General features: G+C 35.0%; 1 long non-coding RNA gene across 2 annotated transcripts in view; it reads left to right on the top strand.

Annotated features, from left to right (window-relative positions):
• Nucleotides 1-19,830, top strand: part of LOC108969607 — a 67,548-nt gene extending 47,718 nt beyond the window's left edge. For both annotated transcript variants that reach the window (XR_001993413.1, XR_001993412.1), the window contains exon 4: nucleotides 19,752-19,830. This is a non-coding gene — a long non-coding RNA (uncharacterized LOC108969607). The remainder of the gene's footprint in view (nucleotides 1-19,751) is intronic.
• Nucleotides 19,831-21,618: the final 1,788 nt, after the last annotated feature.

Genomic DNA, 21,618 nt, shown 5'->3' with positions numbered 1-21,618 from the left:
CATTACAAGCAGAACCAACAACAATAATAACAACGGCAACCACTTCATCAGCTGGAGACTGAGCAGCGAATTGATTTGATGGTGATTTCATAAACACTGGCTTGCATGTGTGCGTCYGTGGGTATRTGTGTGCGTGTGTGTACCAAGCACCTAGAAAGTGTGGGCACTTGCTGTTAAATGCGCCACATAAATGCGCTGTTAGTTGCCACAGCGTGAATGTGAGGTGAGCAGCATGTGTGTGTGTGCGTCGGTGTGTGCCAAATGAAAAGCGAAAGTTTTCCGACGTCAAGTCAACAGCAGCGAGTCAACCGCAAAGTGATGATGTCAAAGTTCCAGTTACGCTCGCGCAAGCGGTTCGGGTAAATAATTGTGTGAGTGTGCTTGTTGGTGGTTAGATCGTTCGAGATTGGTGTATCCATGGACTGTGTGTGTGTGTGTGTGGGCGACTCTGATTTTCAAAGGCTCACACCAACTTTAGCTAATATTTGCAAATAAATAACGGGCAGTTCAAAGGGAATTTAAATTGGCCATCAACATGCCGCGTTGTAATACCAACAACAACATAAGCACCAAAAATCACAACTTGCGGTTGCTATGCACAGTTATGGTGTGACTATAATTTAAGTCGGTTTTGATGTGATTTCGCTTTGTGGAACGATTTTAACTGAGTTCTTAATTTAAATTTGAATCTCAAAGTATGTTTTTTCTTGTTTTATTCACGGCATATTGAATTTTATGGTTTAAATTGATATCATTGAATGAATTGTGTTAAAAACTTAGTAACTCAATTTTTGAATACTTGACTAAAGTGAAATAGAGCAGAAACACTGCAAACAAAAAACAACTTTAACGGCATTATAGTAATAAACCATACACAGTAACATTTCTTAAAATATATTTTACAGACCTACCATAATAAAACAATTTTTTTCGGCAAAATAGGTKTTTGTGTTCAACATTGTTCCTTGCAAGGGAATTAGCGACCCTCCAACTTTTSGATACTATTTTTGGCCAGATCTGGAGAGCACGGTGGTCATGGTATTCACTGACTTGCGACAGAGTGCATTGTCTGGGTGAAGCAAGCAGCATTTCCTTTTTATTCAATTGTGGTCGTTTGGACTTCGGAGTGAAAGGATGGATCCATGTTTTACGCATCGTCACATATTGATGCCAATATTCCAGGTTATTGCGCTTGAACACTCCAAGCACTGTTTCGAATCATCAACTCGTCGCTGTTTTGTGTACAAAGTGTGTTCGCATGGTACCCATTTTGCGATCAGCTAGTACATTTCTGTTGTGTTTTTTGATATTGTCACCGGTAACAACCACTTTTGAGCGTCCACCGTCTTTGGTACCCACTTCACCACGTTTACACATAGCATACTAATCTTAATCAATCAATAATCAAGCCAAGCTTTTGCTTCAAAAGTTCTATCTGAAGACTTCAGTTGGCTTAACTTTCAAGTCCAATAGTTCTTTTATGCAGATCCATTTCGTGACTTTGATCGGTCCCTATAAATGCCTGGTATATATTAGCTCACCTAAAATCTGCTCATTTACCGGAACCGTCGATAAATCGCATCATTGTAATCTATAGCTAGTACACAGGGGGGAAATTATGTGAATATGAGATATCCTCGATACTTATGCCAATATAATCAGCGATGAAGACAAAAGCCTTCAAGAACTGCAGTCTTTGGCATCACTGGTTTGGTAAAAGATTTTGAGATTATCAAATATCTGATATCATGAATATTTGGCTTTCTTATTAAATTGTTCATTAATTACAATTTTTTCCTCAATATATCCCCCACAGGCCTTAAAGGTACTTCCATTAGAAAGGATATATACTTATTCTTATACTCATTTCTAGGAATCTACCATACTTTCTCGCTTTAATTTCACTAATCCTAGAAGATTTTCAAGTGCCTTGCAGCAAATAAGTTAAAGTAAAGTTCCACGAAGCGATTAAAACACAGCAACAACTTATCAGTCATCCATCAACACATGCACAATGCTGCCACTTGTTTAATATCGATCAACTCATGTGTGCTCAAGCAACTTCAGCTACTTAACGAACTTATCTTTCCACTTTACTTGATTCGCTTTTGTTGTATTTCGCCAAATATAACACACTACACATACAACATCAGCATATCTACGCAGGTATGTATTTGCATGTCTAATGCAAGCTTCAGAATTGAGCATTAAAAATTAAAATAATTTCAGCTAAGCAGCTGAAGATCTTAGACAATGACGTGCTAAAGCATAGTAATCCACATTAAAATTTCGCACATACTTAAAACAGTCTGCGCAGGAAATACTAATTATGGTTTAACTGCAACAATTTCGCTGCTCTGACCTCATTCGGCTTTTCAAGTTCATTAACAAAATAAACTAGGCAAGTAAGTTAATGTATACGCATATAGCATATGCGCCGCTTAAAGTTGCAGCTTTTGTCTCTGCCTGAAAATTTCTCAAAACTCTTTATGTATATGCGAGCTTGTTAACATTTATAAACCCACATATATTATGTATATACATTCCACACATCGATAAAACGGGATTTTCCCCCTGCTATTCTGTGGCATTTCCTTTCATTGCGATATGTACGGCATATTAAATGCGCATAAATAATGAGCATCCTAGATTAAAGCGCACTCTTTGGCATAATCGGCCCTCAGTCAGCGAAATTGGCAAGTTTACTTTTGCTATCGTTTTTATTTTGACCCAGTTGGAATGAAAGTTGTACACCACAAACTTCCCTGCAGGCACTTACCCAAGTTGAAGCTTTACAATTCAGTCTGCTCAAAAACCGATTTCACATAATAATACAAGTAGTTTTGCATAGAAAATGTTTTAAAATATAAATTTTATTGTGAACTTGAGATTCGAGATAATTCATGCACTCCTAAGAGTATACTACAATTTAGTTAATTTATTTGTTATGGATAATTACTGTAGTTATTTTCGAATTTTAAAGTTAAATTTTTTGGAGTGAACTTATTGATGCATGTTTATTTTCAAAATTATTATATAATTAAAATATTAAATTAAATGGAAGTTTTTTAAAATAATAATAAATTTTCTCCGACCCTTCTACCTTAAAAAGGACTGCATTCAAATGCAAGCACTTTTCTAAACTAAACTCAACTAAACCTTTTTAGAAAATCGAAATTCAGCTTGTTTCGTAATTTTCCCCTTTTACTATTTTTTAGGGATATTTTTTGTCCTAGTTTAAACAACTTTTTTAAAACATTTATATTTGAAAATTTTATAGTGATGAAAGCAGATTATTCAAAACGAATTCGTGAAACACAAAACTCACCACCCTAATGCACAAATGAACTTACTAATCGGCAACACAGCCACAACTTCCGCGCGCAGCACGCCAATAGCTCCAGCTCGAGCCGATAAAAGGAAAGTAATAATCACCGGCTGAGCTGGTTTACATGAGCATAAAATAGCGGCTATTGTGCAACAGCAATAACCGGCATTATTTGTATGTTAAACAYCGCTAGGAAAGGCAGCAAACTGAGCAACAACAAAACGTGARATTAGTTTCTAACTTACTTGGCAGTCAAGTCACTGGCTTTCGCTTTCATTTGCGCCCAAACACCCACTACACGSCCATACACAGATATACAYACACATATAGTACGTGCAGAGACGCCTGCACACCCAGCCACATTGTCCTCGTTGCTTGATAATGACGTCGCCGATTTTAATGTTATTTATGATGATTACTTCTATGCTGTTTTTGTTATTGCTTTTTTGCTGTTCTTGTTGTTACTGCTGTGGCAGTTTTGTTGATGTTTACTGGGTCAATTTGCTTAATTAATAACGATGTTAGACGTCGCCGTTGAATTCCCAGGCGGTCACCGCAGCTGCCAACCGCGGGCGCCCACAGTTGGTCAGAAAAGTAAACTTGAATTTAGTTTTGTTGTTGTTGATTGAGCGCAAATACCCCGCTGCCTTGCGCAAAGTTACTGACGCATTTCTGCTTTTGCTTGCGTTCCTCATTACATATTTTTACATCCATATTTCTGAATTTTTCTCTTCACTTTTGCTTTTCATTTTCTTTTCCACTTTTTTTGTAATTTTTTAAGCCCCTTTACACTTTAATACTTCGTTAATTTTATTGATTGCCTTCTCGAGCATGCTTAAGTAACGACAGCAGCGAAAAAAAAAGAAGAGAAAATCGAAAACAAAAGCTCGTAATAATGTTAACAACACCTTAATGGCCAAAGCGTGAGTCATTAATGCTTTGCAAAGCATTTTCCCATTCAAACGCACTCTAACACCACTTATCTACTTTTAGGCGCCGCACCACACACACTAAGTAAATTAGAGTGCGTGAACAAAGCGTCATTTACGCATGCTCCTCCTTGTGGAGGTTAATGCTCGTGTTCGCTGTCGGCCGAAAGGAAATCAAGAAGTTTGCTTAATTAAAGTCGCACAATGATTCCATGAAACCCTCGCGGCCGGCACTTCACCGCTGATTACTTAATCAATCGCTGTGGCAGTACGAAACTCATTGATGATTTGCCGTGCGAAATTATTGCAGTATTTATAGATATGTGGAGATGTGTGTGTGTGTGTGCGGCTGTGAAACTGAGCTGCATCTAATGCGAAATACGTATAAGTCAATATTAATTAAGCAGCTGCTTAGGTATTTTTAGAAAAGCAATAATCCAAATGAGTTCTATGTTGGTATGTATGCGCATATTTATTCATAAATGTGATAATAATTAATATTGAATGCTTAATTATGTATCGAAGAGATATATTTATATTGGTTTGTTTGCTTTCTAAGAACACCATCTGAGTTTGATTACTTACAAATAAAGGTAATGGCATTTTGCTAGACTATTTCGTGACCTTTTCCATTTTTAGTTCTCGTCGAAACCGCAAGCCTCTGTGATGGTAAGCACGGCAATCATTTCAGTTTTGTACAAGTCGGAAAGTTTTGCCTCTATCCTCTATGTCCAACAATATTCGGTATTCGGTAAAATTTTTGCCGAATTGTAAGATCCTTTTCTTAATGCTTTCATGCATAATTTCTACGGTATTTGAGAAATATTTACATCAAGTGTTTTTTCAAGTCATCGAAATTTTTTGAGGATTACCAGTTCACCATAAATGTAACCCAGGGAAGTGTTTAATGCGCTGTCATTGAGCTAAACAAGAACATTGTTTCACTGCCAAAACAGATGAAGATGTTTAGGATTTTCCCATGGTTAGTGCTTTAATGAACCTCTCATAGCTTTGCACTTCGGACCACATGGATTACTTGGAGTATTTTAGTAACAGCCCTTTAGATAGAAAGGATTGTAGGAGCCCTCCGACAGTTAAAAGTAAACTGGAAATTACTGCAATTTCTATGACATCTGTAAACACCATTTATGATTAATGATCGTCATAACCACATTCAATTTCTTCTTTGGCTTCTGTTTTGAATTTCTTTTCTTCTGCGAATTCTGCGAATATCGTATCTTTTTGCAGTTAGCTTCACACTTAACCGGTTTGCCGTTATATATTTAACATCTGGCTTTGTTTGAGTACAATTTTCTTGAAGTTTTTGGAATATGTTTGGTTTACTGCTCTATCGAAGGCGGAAGATCCAAAATAGCAATCGTTGTATTCTACTGTTTTACTACCATATGTCGAAAATTRGCAAATTTCGATCTTGAGGATASACCTCGAACTGAGAGGACTGCTGAAGCCGATGTGAATAGAATATTGCAGTTAGCGGATGCAAATCATCGAATAATATCTCGAGAGATTGCTGAAAGATTAAAGTTGATATAAGATAAAACATTTTACGCAAAATTGTGTTTAAAATGAACTAAAAAGTAAGTTACTGAGTAAGCGACCCAATATTAGTGCTGAAATTTGATTAAAGGTCCATAGTATTTATCGTTTAAAGAGATTGTGGAGATGTTGTAGGTACATATGGAAGAGATTGTGCGTTCGGCTAACAACAAATGCAGTCAGATTATATTTTTACATTACTAAAAGATCTCAAGTTCAAATGACATCTCATTTTCCACACAAAAAATTTTTAGTCATAAAATGGAATGTTTATTAAATAAGGTTCTAAACGACGATTATTACAAAAGTGTTATAAATCGTCCAATATACAGTACTTGTCCAATAACTTACGGACGAGAGCAAAAATTTAAAGCTTTTTAATATTTCATTCGATTGTGGCAACTCCATTCGCTGTTTTTTCAAAAACTTAAGCAAAAATGGTACGCTGCGTGTTTTTTTTTTGTTTTTGTATAGACATGTCTAGAATGTGATATATTGAATAGATTAACGTTAGATTGCTCTTTTCTTGGCGTCAGTGCTCTTTTTCAATTTTCATCATTCACTTTTTACAGAGTGGGAGAAGGATTCACGCTGATTTTTCGTAAATTGTAATTTTAAATAATTAAGAATAGTGTCGAAATTTATTGCCGGAAGAAAGGTAAATATATTAAACAAAAGGTAAGTACAAAAATAATAAATCTTTGTCAGAACACGTTCGTTTCCCAATTGAAGTTTTTATAAAGGAAATGGGTAGGAAAAGTGACATTTTACCACAAAAGAAAATGAAAGTTGTAGCTCTTTTGAAAGAAGAAGCTTCGAGCTACTCAAAAATTGCCAAAATTGTTGATATTCGTAAAACATCAGTGGCTGAAATAAAAAAAAAAATATTATTGAAGTTCCTAACCAGAATATGACTAGTGATAATAATCGCTCAAACTGCGGGAGAAAGAGAGTAACGACAGGAAAGGAAAGATCACTTAATCGTAAGAAAAGCGCTAAAAATAGAAGTGCGTTAGAGCAAAGTATTTTACAAAACATTAGAAGCGCTGGCGTTAAGATATCTCTTCATACCCTACGCAGAAGATTTTACGAAAACGGCTTAAAATGCAAGAAACTAGCGAAGAAGCCAAAATTAACATATTTGATGCGACGACGTCGAGTTTTGTCGGTTCAGCTGATTCAAGATATTGGAGCAAGGTTTTTAATTTAATTTTTTTTTTAACTAACAATAGTAAGCATATTGAAATTGTATTTAACATTTTTTTAAAGGTTATTTTTAGCGATGAATGTCGTTTTGAAGCAGTGACTGAGACGGCAAATTACGTTCGCAGAAGAAAGGGGAAACAATATTCTAGCTCTTGTGTTCTTCCCAGGGTAAAACACCCGCCTTCAGTGATGATTTGGGGCTGCTTTTCTGCAGAAGGTCCTGGTCCCCTACAATTCATTGAAGGCACAATGCGATCTGTTCAATACATATCTGTACTTAGAGATACGTTGATGCCTTATGTTAGCCAACTTAACTTTCCGCCAGAAGAATATACCTTTATGCAAAAAGAAGCTCAATGCCAAACAGCTAGAAACAACATGAATGTCCTAAATGAATTGTATTTGGAAGTCCTGCCTTGGCCTGGAAATTCTCCGGATCTAAATCCAATCGAGAACTGTTGGGCATATCTTAAACGACACCAGGCCTATGAACGAAGTAACACAACAATTGACATTTTAAAGCGAAACATTGAAGATGTCTGGACAAATAACATCGAATTGCACAGCATGATACTAAAGGCTGTGTTTTAAAATAAAGGCAGGGCGACAAAATATTTAATATGATTCAATACAAAAATGCAATAATTTAAGAATAATGTAATATATATAGCATATAAAAAATATCTTTTTCTAAAATTCGCCAAATATTTATGTTTTTATTAATGATTAAAGTTAGAACTCTGCATATGTTTCTCTTCGTAATTTATTGGACAAGTACTGTACACATTTTAGATTTAATCAACTCAAATTGAAAAGTGAAACATATTTCCAATATTAGAAAATGAAATATTCAGTGAAAAATTTGTGTGTTCCACTTTGAAGCAATTAGAAACACACACATTTTAACCTAAATTCCAATTAGAACGCAAAAAACCAATGTGACGAACAACGCTGCGACGTGTGAAAGTTTGTGCCATTAAAATCGGAGCCAATTAAATATTTATAGTCATTTAAATGTGTAAATGGACCTGCATAAATATTTAAGGACACGAGAATAAATCATCAAAAATGTTTACGCGCTCCAACCTGCCAACAATTACGGCTGCAGCTGCCAAAAAAATCGCCGAAAAATGCGGAAAGGTAACAAAGTCATAAAAATAAAAAGGCGGAACATAACACGGAAAAACAACAACAGCAATACCGCCAACATTAATGACAAGCAAAATAACATGAAATTTACATCAGGCGATAAAAAAGCAAAAGCAAAAGTCCGCTGCTACAAGCGGACGCAATTGATGCAAAACAGCAAAAACAAAAAGATGAACAAATGTAAGATAAAACTGCGTACAGCTCGGGGAAAAGCTGCTAAAGAAGGTAAATCTGTTTAATAGTGTTAAGTGGGCGGACATTGGATAAAATTTAAATCTACGAAAGTACTCATGTACTTGTATACAGGCTGCCGACTCTCAAGTTGTAGTCGTGTTTTTCATTTCCTTCTGTGTACCGCATTTAAGCCAAATTTAAATCAAAAAAATGCGCGGTGTCACTTGCGAAAATGCTAGAAGGAAAAGGCCGCAGAAGAACGCGTATTTATGGGTAGAAAGCTAGAGCGCAAACAAGGACAAGCGTACGCATTTCTGGGCTACTTTATGTAATATTATACTAATTTTGGCATTTTTGTGTGCAACATAAATGTGATTTATTACAAAATGGTGACGTCCCTTTATTTGACTAGATTGGATGGTGGCAATGTCTTTTTTCTCTAATATATGTACATTTTAGGGTATTTACGGTTTTTTATTTCGTCTTTTATGATTGGAAAATTATTAGCAAAAAAATATGTAATAATATATTCCTAATAAAGTTCAGACTTTGTCATTTGAATCATTTTGATGTTATTTGTTTTGACATTTTTGGAAAATGAAAAACGAATGTGCCGTGATTGGCTTCGTCGCTTCAAAAACGGTTATTTCGATATTAACGACCGTCCGCATGAGGGAAGGCAAAACATGCTAGAAGACGGTGAATTGGAGACGTTGGTCGATGAGGATCCGTGTCAAGCTCAAGAAGAGTTCACTTAAGCATTGTGAATCACCCGCCAAGTCGTTGCAGAGCATGTTCAAAATATAGCTCACCGTTAGTTTGCATATATAATGAGAGACACAGAGAGGAACGAAGTAAAGTCATCAAGTGAAAATTTATTGTAAGCTCCTTCTCATAGTCCAAATATAAACACACTTCCTTACTCCTTAAAATATTATTTCTAAATATTTTTTTCTTGCATTTTGTTAATATAATTCTTTATGAAAAATTGAGGTGAGATGATGGAAACAAAAAATTATATACAACATATATTACATAGATGTATATTACGTAATAAATAATCGCATAATAAAAAGTGAACATACTATGTGAAACATGTAACGTATTACAACTTTTTCAGAGAGGAAAAAATATTTCAATCAAATTTTTTCGTCACCATTTTGTATAGTTTTATTGTCTCAATTAAGGGCAGTTGTATGCGTGCGAATAATAATCACAATTTATCGTTTGCATATAGTGTGCTGTTTGCTGTTCACAATGTCCCTGTTGTTGTTGCTTCATCACAACATTTATTATATTCAATGCAATAGCCGCCAGGTTTTTTCTCGACTGTTGATTGTTTTCACACACACTTCAACAGTCTCGGGTATGTAAACACGTATGCGTGTTTCTGTATGTGTGCCAATGCGGCTGCGTGATTTTTCTATTAGACAGCACTCATACGCCGTGTTGAACAGCGGCCCATCAAAATGTGTACGATGTGTTAACATAAGCATAAAAATAAAATAAAAACAAAACTGGGGGGCGGAGGTGGAAAAGCACGCGGAACGGGTGGAAACTGTCATTCGCCGCAACGCCCTCAGAAAAAAGTTGGAGTTTGTTGTGAAGAACGTGCTCGTCGAGTGATTCTTGCTCGGCGCCGCCATGTGTTACATGAATTTAATGAGCGGACATCTGTATCTGTAAGGATATGCCGGCGAGAGGAAAACGGGGCTGGCCAGCGGAGGCAGGCATGTAGTACGTGCGCTGAAAGTATGATGCGGTAGGCAATAACAAAAATTTGACTTCTTTTGACTGCAAGGCCGCCGTTGTGCAACAGGATATAAATGGCGGAACTAAGCAACAACATTTCAGACGAGAATATCAAGAGAATAGTCTGCTGTTGGGAGAATTCTTATATTCAACGCGTTTGCTGCTCTTTGAATTCATAATTGGATAATGTAAATTAAAGCATTTGATGCTGAGCAGCATTGCCAAAGGCGAAAAATTTTGTTTGCGCTTAAAGTTTACAAATTGTTAATGTAAGTGTGGGTATTTTTATATGTGATGATGTGTAAATAATATGAATATACACGCTTCTAGAAACTTCGAAATTTCGAACAACGTTTCTTTGAAATAATTTCCATTTGCTTTTAAGTGCAATTGGCTTTATTAAATAGTCTACAGCTCTAAAACTTCTGTTTTCGGAGCGTTGCCAACTCTTGAATTATACTCGGAACAGCCAACATCTAGAAGGGAGCGTCGGAAACATATAAATAATCAGTAGGACGAGCTGACTAGATTTAGCCATGTGCGTTTGTTACGGACATACTTGATTGACCCATACAAAATAATCGAGGTACCACGTCTTTTTTGCGCTTATTTTCACAACAATAACTTTTCACCCGTTGTTACTCTTAGGATTCTTCGGAGTTTCAAGCATATGTCGTGTATGTGGGAATTGTGCGAGGTTACAAGCTTAATATATATTGTTTCTGTGTGATTTGAACCTTCCATCGAATTGGATTTTTGTGGCGTAACATTGAAAATAATTTGTCGACTATCCGCCGAGAGGAAATTATATTTTATTGCGGGCCTGTCAGGATTTATATTTGGCCATTTATCTTCTTTTAAGTCAAAGGTCATTTTTATCAAAAAACAAAAACAAAAAAAAAACATATAAAACATAATTACATAGTAAAAGTTCGAGTCGCGTCTGATTACGTAATCTATAATCAGTTGATGCTTTGAAAGAAAGATGTAACAATATGATAATTGTCCTTAACACATTTCCCACATATCAATAAGTGATAATGATAACTTTGCATAAACTCTTCTTTTACTTGATGGCTTCAAGCAGTTCACCCAAGTAGTCTCTGAAAACTATACATAAATGATACTCTGGCAGCATTCCCATATCACCTAATCCATAGCCCCCCATTTTCAAATAAAAGTCATACAGAAAACAACACTGTAGCCTGTCCCTATAATAAGAATCTAATCAAAAGATTATTGAAATCTCTTAAGCTTTTACCAAACCTCAAATGAAACATAACTAAAATATAAATAAACTAGAAAAATTTTCGAGAAGCATATCACGCATCTATCTCTTTACAATCTGAAGATGGTTCAAACGTGTCGCGAAGCTGCTAACACCCAAAAAGAAACATCAGAGCATTTTAAGCACGATTTTTTCACTATGTAAAATATTTTGTGAAATTATATACTCTCTATTTTGGTGCAAAACTTCGGTCATCTTTTGGTCAAGATATTGATTTCACACTCACTAAATTTTTGATCTTTGAGAAGCTGGTACAAGTGATTTTTGACGACGTCCTCATGAAAGTGCTTCTATCAGCAAATTTTGCGGAGACCGGAATAAGTAATTATTTCAAGCTGCCAAGTCTGGAACATATAGTCGGTGTGGTAGTACATGCCATTCAAATTGCAAAAGCTTTTGCCGAGTCACCAAACTTGTAGAAGATCTCGTATTATACCGTTTCTATTGATCAATTATGACCTCTCTTGTGCAACACTTAGTTTATCTAGCCGATCACAATATATTTCTGAATAAATCGTGGTATAAACGAGTAAAATCTCAAAATAAACGATCACTTTGAAATTTTATCAAACAGGCCACATTACCTTTTTTATTGACTATCGGCCAGGTTCCAGCTGGTTCGTCCTTTTAAATCACGATCTCCTGCTCTGTACAAACAAACCACTTCGTTGACGTTTGATAGGCAAGTCTCAGTCGTTATTGCGAAGAAGCAAATTTCGTTCTATAAGAACATGATGCACCCATGTGCCAAGCTTCGAAAATGCTGTTTTCGATCTTCCATCTTCGATGGTACAAAAGTATGTTTAAAAATTTAAGAATTTTTTTTTTTTACAAGCCAGCCTTATTAATATCAGCTGTTCAAATATAATACGGCACAATAAAATCAGTTGTTGTCATTAGACAAAGTTACTTTGTGAACGACGCAGTGTGTAAATGATCAGTTTTTGAGTTATTCTCTACAAGAAGCTACATATTTACCTTAACCAATTTCAGACAACTATAGTATGAATATGAACAATCAAACAAATAAAAAAAATTGTATACCCTTTACTGTTTTAAGAAACGCAACTATAATTGATATTCGGTAAAAAAAAAATTCCGCACTTTTTTCTTATTTCACATGATATTGCCAATTTGCTAACAAATTCCAGTCCCCAGCAAATATGCTGGATACCAGAATATCGGATTTATTTATAAATATTTACAGCCACAAATTAAATATATTTACCTGGTTGCTTGTTTACTTCATTGCATAAGTATATTCGCATTATTGATTTATAATCGATTTAAACATTTATGGCTTTCACACTAACCCATATTTCAATAGAATAGTTTTATAATCCTCACCAAACACAAGCAAACAACACACGCCACAAACTGTGGTTTGTACATTTAATATTAAACACAGCCCATAGCTTGCCACACTGACCGCTTAATGACCAATATGACCAATATGACAAAATCAAAACACACAACCACATGCACGAATTTTCCAATCAATCAGCTTCATTTAGACAAAGCAGTTACCTGGGGGGTCTCCTATGACACACTCATACATACTCAGGGACTTATATGAATGTACGGGTGAGCAGAGCAAAAAATGGCAAAAATGTATGTAGAAGCGAATTATAGGTGACTCAGCAAAGTGAGCAAGGCCAACAACAAAGTCAGCACAAATCTATGGTAAAACCTGGGCGGTCACAGCATGTCGACTGACGCTCAGGAGTTGGTGCTTTTAATCAATCGAGCGCAAAGGAAAAGGGCAAAAGTGAATCCAAACAAATACCCATGGAAGGGACGTGACAGTGAGGGACGAGGGAAGTGCTCTGTGTGTGAGTTTATGTGTGCGTTTAAGTAAATATCGCTTGGAGGTGGAGTGGCAAATTCGAAGAGTTTCCACCTCACTTGCATTCACCGTCAGCCAAGTGCTCCGCAGTCGATTATTAGACAGACAGTAGCTGTGGAGAGAATGAAATTTAAACTGGTGCTCGCAGCTGAAGGTCGCCCCTTAAGGTGCAAGTGTGGCTGTGGGTGTATTAACGGGATGCAACGTGGCAGAGACATTGATAATTATTGGAGCAGAAGTAATTAATGCATACTTTCCGGCGCACTGACACGTAGCACGGCAGCAATGCAATTATGTAGCAGCAGCAGTTTTTTTTATTTTATTTAAGAGTTGAAAATATTGCAAAGCAACAACAAAGCGTGAAATATTCAATGCGCTCGGGTTAATATTTTAACAGCAGCGCCAGCGACAAGACAAGCCAAATCAATTAAGCTAAATAATTTAAAATGAAAGCGAACACAGGTTGTTGCCGAACTACACGCACACACTAATTCACCCCTTTATATATGTATGAGTGGGTTCTGCTTGTTGCATGGGTAATTTATGTGAACATGTTGCGTAGCAGGAAAGCAATTGCATGTCGAATTAAATTAAATAAAGTCTACGCGGATTAAATGCTGTGCTACGCCATGACCTTTCAACAGTAGCAGCCGAGCTAAGTGAATTTGCTTGTAGTGTGTGTTCAATGAAAGTGATTGAATTTTGCTTGCTGTTTATTGTCTAAAGGTAGTCTAATAATAGCGCGATTCTGTAACCAGTCTCTAGTCTCTTTGAGATATTTTGAGGTAAAATCTCAATATGTGACTAGTTACTATTCACTAAACAGTCTGTAGTGTTAGTCTCAAAATATTGCCGCAAATTTGAGACCTGGTAGTTAGCGGATCACAAAACCAAAAAGAACTCTTGTCCGCCATTTTTAATATACTGAATAGAGATCATCATAGATGTTAATCGATTGTAATTTTTTTATATTTTGTTAGCAACTCAAATACGAAAAGGTTAAAAATAAATCAATTTTACAAAAATTTCGTAAATATTATGAAACAAAGTCAACATATATTTTCATTTTTATTGATAATTATGTTTTTGACTATGTTATAGAAAATTTAATATTTGTTATCGACATATTTATTTTCACTCAAGTTTAAAAACATCTCTGAATTATGAAATGTAATAGATTTTGTAATTGTCTCTAACTTAAAATCTCAAATTTAGAGACTTGAGACTGTATCATAGTACAGAATCGCACGGTAAGTGTAGCTAGGAGAAGATACAGTTTTGGGATTTCTAAGCAAGGTAAAGCTATTATACAGAAAAATTCATTTATTTGTATTTGTTTATGGAGAGAAAACTCTACTTAAAAGGTCATATACACTTGTAAATTACAGAAAAAATTTTAGAATCATAAAAATTTTTTATTTGAAAATATTTTTCAAAAGTTTGATGTTTATTCAGCAAATAGCTTCGGGGCGGCGATACCGATCGGCTTGAAATTTTCATACGAATTTCTAAGTTATGAAATAAAAAGAAAAATTCAAAGTAGAACAAACCCCATCGGAAACAAATGGTAAGCATTAACGGTAAAATGATTTACAAGCGATCTTAAGTCGAGAAAAATTAAGGGGAGTGGCGGTTTATCTCGACTTCCCAGAAAAAAGTCATTTGGCAATAATATACAATAGATAATGAAAGAAGCTATAACTTTTGTTTTAACAACTTTTCCACATAATCTCAAAATTTATAAGAAAACTCAAATAACCCAATAATATCCTGAACAGGGTATATTAAGTTTGCCACGAAGTTTGTAAAACCCAGAAAGAAGCGTCGGTGACAGTATAAAATGCATATATAAATTATCAGTATGTCGAGCTGGGTCGATTTAGCCATGTCCGTCTGTCCGCCTCGCTACCTGTATATATACGAACTAGTTCCTCATTTTTTAAGATATCATATATTCAAAACTGAAATTTTGCAAACGTCATTTTCTTTAAGGAACTGCTCAAACGTATCGATCGTACAAACTAAACGATCTGAATCTAGTGCTGGTATGGAAAGCTTTTGCATTTGACAAGATATATTCAAGAAATTTGGTGCAGATTATTTTCTAAGGCTGCAATGTAAACTCCGAAGAAATTGTTCAGATCGGTTAACAATTGTATATAGCTGCCATACAAACTGAACTAAAATAAATGCATGTAACTTTTTTTCTTGCACAAAAAAAAATTGTCTTCTATGTCTTAAACACACAGTATTTTTTATATTTAAAATATTTGTTTTTTCTCTTAAAAAATCACACAGACTCCGGTTTTCTGGCTTTTATGTGGTTGTAAACCCTATTAAAAATATTATATATTATGTCACTTAAAATATTTTAAACACTCTTATCTTCACAAAATTAGTTTATTTATTATTTTGCTATAATTTTATCAATAAAGCGTCCCACAAACTACACTCTCGCGCTTTAAGTGAACAAATCCCAGGCAAAAATTTGCTTAACACATTTTAGAAGTGCGCATAAGCCTGAGCTAATCTGCAAACTTACAATTGTGCGCGTATTTGCTGCGTTTAAACCTACAAACTGTTATTTCATTTTATTTATTTTTCAATTACAAAAGAATTACCCACTAAAAAATGCTCATAATAAATAAATAAATAGAAAACGAACTGAACGCCAATGCGCGCAATTGAATGAGAATTGCCCAACTAGTCGTCGTACTCGTTGCCGGTTTGTTGCAACGATAGCTAACGGCATTTGTTTGTGCAGCATTTCAAACCCGCACGCGTGTGGTACAAAACCTCAAACGTGCATTTTTAAAAAAAAGTATTCAAAAAAGTATATATTTATATTTATTTCTACGCATGTAGCGCTTAGAACATAGCAGGATGCGTTAAACAATGGATTGCTTTTGTTGTAGAGCATATACAAGTGCGTGCGCCTGTTTGTATGCAACAACTTAAACGTGCGCCATTCTGCACTCAATTGCAGGCACTCGTTCGCACTAGCGCGTGTTTTCTATATCATCGCTATTTACGGAGCACTCGAAGAAACATTAATTTACCGCATGTTGCAGTTGCAAGTACAACTGACAGATATTTTATTTTGTTTTCCAATAAATTTTGTTCATTTCAAGTTTTCTTTGAACGCTTTATGTTGCATTTGTTATTTTCGATAGCACTTTTACCAATTCTTATCATATTTAGTTAATAATTTATATGAGGAATACAATTCGAACTTTAAATTTTTAAATTCGCAACGAAAACTCGTGAGAAATTTAGTTATTGGCTGAACTTATGAAAGTCAGAAAAAGGTGCAGTTTATTCATTAAAGAAAACCATGCGCATTTACAGAATTGTTTGTTAATTTACCACCGAAAGAAATGTCTAGCAGTGGCGCAATATTTTCAGCTAAAATTGTCTGATATCCAAAAATATAAAATGGTTTATTGCTATAGATGCACACAAGTAAAGATCGAAATACTAGTCAAGAATTTGACCTTTGACATAATCGGGGATTTCTAAACATTAATAAGGAAATTAGATTTCGGATAGGCTTAAAAATTATTGGAAGATATACTATTATTTCGTCAATCAACACTTGATAAAAATATCAGAGAGTAGTGTGGAAATATCAAGCCAATTGGTTGAGCCGTTTCGGAAAAGTATTCCAATGCCAAAAGTCAGTGTTTCTTTCTGAAGTACATACTATAAAGTGCTTTAGCGATTTTTAAGATGATGGAAATTATTCAAGATTTTTTCATTTTTATTCGATACAAATTATTCAAAAAGTCGAAAGAGTCGAAAACTCGTTGACGATGAACCACATACAAGACTGCCATCAACATCAACTGATCATCAATACGTCAATAAAATAAAATAAATGGAGGTTGAAACTCTACGATAAACACTCACAGATCGTACCGGCACCGTTCGAAAGTCGGAAGAATCAGTGAAAACAATGTTTAAAGATCATTTGGGCCAAAGAAAATGAAAGCACGTTTTGTTCCAAAATAACACGTTCTTTCGAAAAGTAGCGTCGCGGTAACATCTGTGAAATAATAATTTCCGACTATCAGATTAATATAACGTATTCTCACTGGCAATGAGTCTTGTATCTACTCTTACGAATCTGTATATCTTGGCAAAGGTGAGCCGAGGCCGAAAAAACTATGTCAAAGCAGGTCAAAAATTAAGGTTGAAGGTTTTCTGGATAATCGAGGTGTGATGCACCCTGACTGACCCAACTGTCAACAGGAAGTACTATTTGAGTGTTATGCGTCGTTGGCGCGTTGCTGTTTATAAAACGAGGCCGGAATTATGGTCCGACAACTCTTGGTTTTTGTAACACGATAAAGCACCGTCACATGCTGCATTGATGCCATGTGATTTTTTCTCCAAATTCTCAACAAATATCGCGCCGCAACCATCTTGATGACTATTCCAAAAATTAACTATAACAACTATTTCGGGGATAGCAGAAAACACTGCAAGTGCAATGTGGCAAGCGCCAAGAATTTTATTTTGACAACATAGACACCACTCTTATTGAAAGGAACTAGGCTTTTTGCAAGCTTTTTTGTGGGGAGTTTTTCATTACCAAAATTATTGACCATGGACAGGAACAGATAGCAATCACTTGGTGAAAAGTTTGATCCTTAAATTGGATGCATAAGAAACTCTCATTCAGGCATCCGCAACTACTGGTCAATCACTGACTTTCCATGCGGCCTGATAGAATACAATTTCTTTTGTAATTTTCCAAACCTGACAGATTCTAAATGGTTGCCTCTTTCAGTCGGACTAAGTGCTACCCATGGTTTTTTGTCATTTCCACCGGAACAAATTGTAAAACTTTCCTGACCTTTTATCCGGGCTTGACTGTTTTTGCTTAACGTTACCATAAGTACCACATTCTTCAGTACCAGTAACTATCCGCTTGAGAAATGGATTGATTTTGTAGAAGGCGGTTCATCTGCGATTTGCAGATTGAAATTCGGTCAATGAAGCTTTTTCCGTTAACTCGTATGTCACCCACACAACAAACTTATTTTTATTTAAATCTAATTTAAATGGTATCAAGTGGTTTTCTACGCCAGTTTTAGCTCCTAGATGATGGAAATATGATGGTCACATTCGACAATTTCTAATATTTCATTAATTAGTCATCTGGTGCATCTTTGAAAATTTTCGACGAAACAAAAATTGTGCAATTTTAACAACTGCAGTGTCAGCTCCAAAAACATTGATTATCGCAGCATCGAAAATTGTAAAATATAACGTAATTTCTTTTGCTGGTGCTTATCTTCGACGTATATTCAAATAATACTGAATCTAGCAGTCATAAAACTGTCTCAGAAATATTTTTTAATACAAAATCGGAACTTTCTAATGGCATATTTTAACACGATCGCACTTACACTTATAGCGCAAAATGCATATTTGTAAAAACATCTATTAGTAAAATAATTATTTTTCGTTGCCAGAAGAAAAAATCGTGTTTTACTTTAAACTGAGTTGATAGCGTTAGTTTTTGAAAAACTCTAGATCCATTCTATTCTAGGTTTAGAATCAGCTTCTAAGAAACCTATTCTTAATAAAACCTCGTTCTCTTAATGACGCAATTTCAATTTAATCTATTCTCCTTCACTCTGTTTCTGATATAATTTGCTGACGACCATGTAAATTAAATAAATTATTCTGAAAATGTACAGATAAAGATCTCAATTGCATAAAAAGGAGATTAAAAATAAATTTTCAACAATAATACCTGCATGCTAATGCGATAAACAGCTACAGTAGACAATTCCCTCTCAATTTCATTAAAAATATGTAAATTTGTTGTAACTCTCTGCAAAAGGCTTTTGTACCGAAATTAGGGCACTCCATTCAATTTAATCCAACTGAGTAAGGCACCGAGTTAATTTGCCTTAATTCCATTTTGCTAATACATGCGTGTGCTATTTCACACACACATACTCGTACGCGCATACACACTTACCGCCAACAAAAGGTTGAAAACTGTATGCAAATGTGTTGTGACTACCCTCCTCTCCGCCATCAAGATAATATTCCACCCCCGCACTTTGTAAAGAAGGACTCATATATCATTTTGCTTACACTTACACACACACACACATACACCGGTACATCAGCCCTGCCACATCCTTTGACTGTCACAATGCAAAGGTAATGAATGAGATTACAACTTTTGAAATTAATTTTATTATCCTCGCCCATGTTATGCCATTAAATGTAACATAAAAACTCATTAGTGGGCTTAGAAGATTGCGCACCAGCGCATAACAAGTGGGTGTATCCACACACACACGCATGCATAAATACTGTTTCATAAATTAAATGCATTGCAGAGATGTGCGGAAATATTCGAATTATCTCTGTTGCATAGTAAGTTAAACACGAACTATTTCAATTCCCATTTTAATCATAAATTGTAGGCATTTCATACCTCCATATAATTACGTACGCACTCACCTCTCTCTATATCTCTCTCTCTATTTTTTTCAGCGCTGAGTGTTCAGTCGACTACTTCCATGCAAACTTCATCACGAGGACACCGACTAACGGACAAACTACAACGTAAGTGACAAAAACAGCAAAAACTATTTATTTAATTATATTTCATGCAATCTGAATTATACAGAAGCTTATAGCTATTTGCCCGTTTGCATTACGAAACCCCTTACATGGAACTATTGCAAAAGCAACAGCTTTTTTATAAACTGATTAAAAATTGTGGGTTAATATGATTAATACGGACAAATTTTAGTAATAATTAATTCAAAACGCTTTTAAAAAAATAAAGCGTTTTATAATTTCCTCATTTAATTAAAATAAATAGCCTTAGCGTTTTTTAACTGAAGTACATGGAAAAAACAAGAAGGAAAACAAGAAAAAGCGTCAACTCCGATTGTACCAAAGCGAAAATGCCCGTAACACGGCATTTTTTATAGCATTACGGAGAAGTCTTAATATTGATCTTTATATTGCAGATATATGCAATAGGTGCCCGATCCGAACAATTCCTACGGATATAAAATAACACTACTCAACAAATCTGAAGAAAAAATTTGCTACTGACGTTCTAAGCGTTCAGGGTTTAAAAAAATCAAATAAACAAAAAAAAATTTCTTTGACCAGGATTCAGGCCCGCATGACATTTCTGATAATTTTTAATAAAATAAAAATATTAAAATATATTATTTTCATCAAAAATTAAGAGGTTGATATTTTTGGTAGGAAAACAACCTGTTTTATATATTTTATTTTATAGAAGTAGTGAGTAAAAAAAGGTCCTCCACACAAGAAAGTACCTTGGCGGAGCACGCAGGTTTTGCGATTAAATAAGGACTGGCACACTCACGTTTTAGAAAATGTATTCAGTCGTTGTTGATGCGTTGATAGACAAAGTGGGTTAGGAGGAGTATAGAGCAGAATAAACAGTAACAAGGAAGCTGTACTGTGATACTCGACGTGCAACAAAAGAAAAAAAAAAGAAAACTAAACAAATTTTGAAGAAAGATAACTCATTTCACTTCAACAGAATGCAACTGAGGCGTTTTGGACAATGGAACAAAAATGTTCAACTAAGGTGACTCGACACAGCTCCATTGCAATATGTCGTCTTAATAAATATTGTTACAGCACTTTTGCTTGACTAACAATTTGACCAAGAAGATATAAGAAGGATGGATCGATAGTCCAAAGCTCTCAAAATTTTTACGTAACCGGTTTCCGAAAGCTAGAATATCATATAAATAATACAAAATACTTAGCTACCATTCGCTTTAAGTAGCAGCTTCATTAGAGCTGACTGCTCAGATGCTACCACAGACAGCCAAGCGAAAAGAAAAAATGCTAAAAGCATATCTCTGGTTTTGAAGCCATCAAATAATGAACCAAAACTCAACTTTTAAGGAAGAATTAAAGTAAACTTATACTTTTAGATAAAAGCCAACTAACTCGAACTCTTGTAGAAGTCATAATCTATTAATGAACTTTAAGATTTCTGCTGCAAAAACGTGCAAATAGAAAGACCAAATAATGGATATGCGCGCAGGAAAAGCTGTCACACTTACAGACATATACCTGGATAATTCCTTAAATTTTTTTAAATATATAAGTGAATATTGCTAACGCAATCAAAAAACTACTGAAAGCAAAATCAGGGACTTGTATTGATGTAGCAGATGGTTTTGGAATATAAACAAAATATTTTAATTCCCTCTTCTTCGCGGTTCCACTAGTTCAGGTTTTTACTATTTGCTACAATTAGTTAGATTAAATATATAAATATTAGAAATAGAAATGTAATAACTTTTTGGATACCAAAGATCAATCAAATTTCAATATTTACAAAACTTTCTATTATTTT

The sequence above is a fragment of the Bactrocera latifrons genome, unplaced genomic scaffold (genome assembly GCF_001853355.1).
Source record: "Bactrocera latifrons isolate USDA-ARS-PBARC rearing strain unplaced genomic scaffold, ASM185335v1 scaffold_26, whole genome shotgun sequence".
Lineage (NCBI taxonomy): Eukaryota > Metazoa > Arthropoda > Insecta > Diptera > Tephritidae > Bactrocera > Bactrocera latifrons.
The sequence above is the reverse complement of the archived record's forward strand: the minus strand, read 5'-3'. Positions and strand labels throughout refer to the sequence as shown.